This window comes from Alosa alosa, unplaced genomic scaffold, assembly GCF_017589495.1.
Source record: "Alosa alosa isolate M-15738 ecotype Scorff River unplaced genomic scaffold, AALO_Geno_1.1 AALO_1.0_unplaced_914, whole genome shotgun sequence".
Classification (NCBI taxonomy): Eukaryota; Metazoa; Chordata; class Actinopteri; order Clupeiformes; family Clupeidae; genus Alosa; species Alosa alosa.
The window spans coordinates 1-4,628 of NW_025963110.1; the positions used below are offsets into that span (position 1 = coordinate 1).

General features: G+C 40.7%; 1 pseudogene; it reads left to right on the forward strand.

The window, feature by feature from the left end:
- Window positions 1-718: 718 nt before the first annotated feature.
- Window positions 719-4,330, forward strand: LOC125290803 (annotated as a pseudogene).
- Window positions 4,331-4,628: the final 298 nt, after the last annotated feature.

Consider the following 4,628-nt stretch of genomic DNA (forward strand, 5'->3'; position numbering starts at 1 on the left):
ATGGGTACCTGCTCATAAAGAGTTGGTGGTAATGAGGGAAGCAGACAAGCTGGCAAAAGAGGCAACTAAGGAAGAGGAAGTTCAGTTAAACATTCCTCTCAGCAGATCAGAAGTTAAAGGTAATCATCAAACACAAAGTTAACTTAATATGGCAAGCTGAATGGGATAAGGAGAAGAAAGGTAGACATTATATAATAATATAAAAAAGAATATCCTAAATAACAAACCTATGTACCCAAACAGACAAGAGGAGGTTTGGTTTACAAGGATGAGAATAGGCCATACTGGTTTGAATAATAGCTTACATGTTGTAAATAAACATCCAACTGGAAAATGTGAGTTTTGTGGAATGAGAGAGGATGTAGATCATGTTCTTTTTAAAATGCTTAAGATTCTCCAGACAAAGAGAAAAGCTAAAGAGGGAAGTGAGCGCAGCCAAGAAAGCCTTCTCTTTAGACACCTTATTAGGTGAGCCTAGATCAGGAAACATCACTAGTGCTGTCATCACATTTATCAAAGAAACACAATTAGCAAATAGGATTTAGTTGGTTGTTTTTTTATTATTTATTTATTTATTATTATTATTTTTTTTTTTTTTTATGATTTATTTTATTTTTATTTTTATGATTTTCCTTGAAATAACATCCAATTGATTGCATCTCAGTCCAGTAGATGGCGGTAATACACTTTGCCTGTAAACTGCCATAAAACCTGACAGAAGAAGAAGAAGATCCCAGTGAAATTTAGATCCGCTGACCTCCGAAACTACTTCAGTCAATTTATCGAAAGTGGCGGATTCATTTGTTTTCACTACCGTCATCGACCAGAGATCCAAAAAGAGACCGCAAGTTCCGTCAATGAACGGAAAACTCAAGAGTCCGAGACAGAAGCGACACCACAGATCATTAACAACGAGGATGATGAGAATAGCCCGACGGAAGATCCCCAAAGTGCGGCCAAAGACGTGAAAAATGTGAAATTTTGTTGTTGTGTGGTGTCAGTACACGCCAAGGACACACACCGGTTCGTTAAAATGTACTCAGGAAACCAGTGGATCGATTCAAAGGGAAACTGGCTTGCAAAGTGTTGTGTCATTAGAAGAGTACGAGTTTCGCCTCAGAGTGGTGAGTGTCTGATTCGGACGTTATTCGTGGTGTGGTTACATTGTTACACTTTAAATGTGGAGAGTAACAGCTAATACTTGGTAACTCTGTATCATGTGAATCAGATGAAACGCTCTAACTTTGCATCTGCATTTTAATACAACTAGACAAGTTTCGTCAGAAATAATTGTAGCCTACAATGGAATGCGCTGTCAGACCTAGCGGTATCATATGTGTGTACATGTGTGTAGCAGAGGCCAGGAGTTACTCAATACAAGCGAACCACAATCTACACTGCAACCTTCAAACAATCCAATAATCAAATTATTACTGTTAACATAGTCCTGTTGCTTGATGCCCCATGCTGATGATTCATGGGGCAACTTTTTGAGCGATGTTGCTAGGCAATGTTTCGCATTATTGTGGTTCTTGCATGTTCCCATTAATATTGGACAACAATTTATTTTCTGGAGAACTTTAATCATCAGTAGGCATATTGTCATGATCATCCAATTAGAATAAATGGAACTGGTTAAATGATTGCCCAGCAACATTGCTCGTTGCCCCATGTATCATCACCTTAAGTTTACCAACGTGACTGAAGCATCAGTATTCTCTTTGACCTTAGGTGATGACACCTTTCCATATAAGACAAAGGCGGAGCAGCGGCGCCGAGTGGCCCTGAGCGAAAACTTTACCGAAGCCGACTTGAAGGCGATGCCTGAGCTTAACCCTCCCTCCCTGATGCCTGCCGGTAATGTGGGCACGCCAGTCAGCGTCTTTCTACAGCTCCAGTAGCCTGTCCATCTGCCAGCCTCATCCATAAAGCTTGGCCTCATCTTCCCCAAGACGGGCTCCAGCCGACGCTACGGCAACGTGCCCTACCACTACCAGGGCTCCGGTGAGATGATCTCCAGCCCCACGGAAGAGAGCGTGTTCACGCGGCAGAGGTCCCGCGATCTGTGGCCCTGGGAAAGTGCCTCCTCCTCTGGTTGGAGGCGGGGCTCCTCCGGGTTCCATGAGCACCCTGCAGAGAGAGGAGGAACCTGAGCCAGAGGAGGAAGAGGAGGATGCTGCTCAGTCTGATGCTGATGATGTGAGTGGCTTCCAGGACTAAAAAGTCCCTACATTAGAATGGATATGCATCTTATGCATCTTAAAATGTTGCATAGTGCTCACTACAGATAGCCAAGTCCTTACATTTGAATGGCTATGCATCTTATCAACTTTATCGGTGCCAACTTGGCTATGGTTGGTCTTTTTACATGCCTGTCTTGTGAACACTAGTGTTAGGCCCAAACTTTTCACCGCACCTTCAGTACTAAAAATGCAGTATCTTACATGGGGTGTTTAATTCTCCTCATAATATTCATAATGTTAAAACCACTAGATATATAGACTCTTAACTTGGATAGTCCATCCACAGAGACCAACAGATCATCTGTTAAGATTCAAGTTCAGTATGTAAAATTGTTGTTGAACAATTACTGAACATCACTGTAACCAAATCCAACCCCTAACCTTAACCTTAAGCATTAATTGTTGTTAACAGTGTCAACAGATAGTTTGATTATAAGATGATCATCTGTATCAGCAATACTTCTATGTCTGCATCACGTCTACCGAAGTGTACTTCTATACAAGGATGAAGCAGACACAGAATATTCAAGGATTTAGAGTTCTACCAACTTCTTTTGTATGGTACAATGTGTATATAAATCTGTGTGTGTGCGCGTGTGTGTGTGCATGGTGCAGGACGATGACCGCTGTGAGGAGTGGGAAAGGCACGAGGCTCTGCATGAGGATGTGACCAGTCAGGAGCGCAGCAAGGAGAGGCTGTACGAGGAGGAGATTGAGCTCAAGTGGGAGAAGGGAGGATCCGGCCTGGTCTTCTACACAGACGCCCAGTACTGGCAGGAGGAGGAGGGAGGTAGGCTCCTGCTACTGTATATCTGTTTGGTTACTCTCTCACCATGTGAATATGGTCAGTGTATGCAGAGTAAATATCGCCCACAAAGGAAACCTCATTTATTAGATAGATACATACATACATACATGCATACATACATACATTATTGATGTTGTGTGTGATGTCTGTATGCTACTGAGACCTTGAATTTCCCCTTTCCCCAAGACATCACACACAACATGCACTTACAGCAGAAAAAGTAAATATAAGTATATACATGTATATAAAAAAAGGTTCAAACACCTCTGGGCTATAGCCCCATGGCTAGCTCGCTTTCTAGCATATGTGTTCAAGTGTGGGAATTTATGTCATACAAGTTGAAGTTCAATTTCAAGTAGTTTGTTGTCATGTACTCATAAGAAGAATTATAAGTAATGTAATTATTGTGCTCAAGAGCCAGCTCAACTTTAAAAATTAATTAAAAGTATTTTGTATAAAAGGTATATTGTATGTGTGTATAGAAGTGTTAGAATAACCTGTATTTGGAAATATCTTTTTATGCTCAGTTTACTTTGTTAGTATACATCATAGTATGAAAGAAATCATGAGTGACAATGACATCAGATGAAATACCGATAAATGGGCAGTAATTTTCCAGTGCTATGAGCAAGGTTTATAGTTCAACCTTACAAGTAATTAAAGGAGAATTCGGTGTGATATTGATTAAAAGTGTATTGAAACATGATACAGAGTGTGAACGTTCACACTCGGTATCATGTTTCAATACACTTTAGGTCAATATCACACCGGAATTCTCCTTTAAGGTAGACTCCCTGGAGCTGTAACAGATACGGTGCCAATTTCCAGTGTTTTATTAAATAAGGCAACCACAATCTTGGTGTTAACAACATAATATTGGCTGATTATAATCGCTTGTGCCATATTTAGCTCTCAGGATGCCATGTTATCTTGGGAGTCACCTTGCCATGGACTTTGCTTTGAAGTACTAAAACATTTTCCCCCTTTTTTAGATTTTGATGAGCAAACTGCAGATGACTGGGATGTAGACATGAGCGTTTACTACGACAAAGGTAATGCAGAATATGTTGAAATACATTTCGGGTGACAACTCTATAGAAATGAAATCATCTCTGAAGCGACCATTTCGCTGGTAAATTATTTTTTTCTCTGTCCACAGATGGAGGAGATATGGACTCTGGGATTATGTGCAAATGCGCCGGAAAGGAGGTTAAGAGAGGGGCTGAGAGAAGAGTCCTGCTCCCAGCATCACATTGGAAGCTTTGAAAAGTTTACCAAGGTGAGAAGTGCCAACCCATGGTGCTTAAAGCGATGGTTGAGTAATTTCACCCTAGGGTCCTTTGCACTTGCCGGATGGTACTATACCGTAAGGCCGGCGTTATTCCGTGATTTGGGAAAAGCCCGTAAAAGTCCTGGCAGGACGCGATTACATCAACGTTTTTTGGTATATCCAGTTTTTAATAAAAAAATTTTTTAGCTCCGTTGTGGTATTTATACAAATTAGCTATATGTAATTACATTATGCCCTGTTTGCCCATGTTAACAAACAATTTCAAAAAACTTGTAATACATTTTTT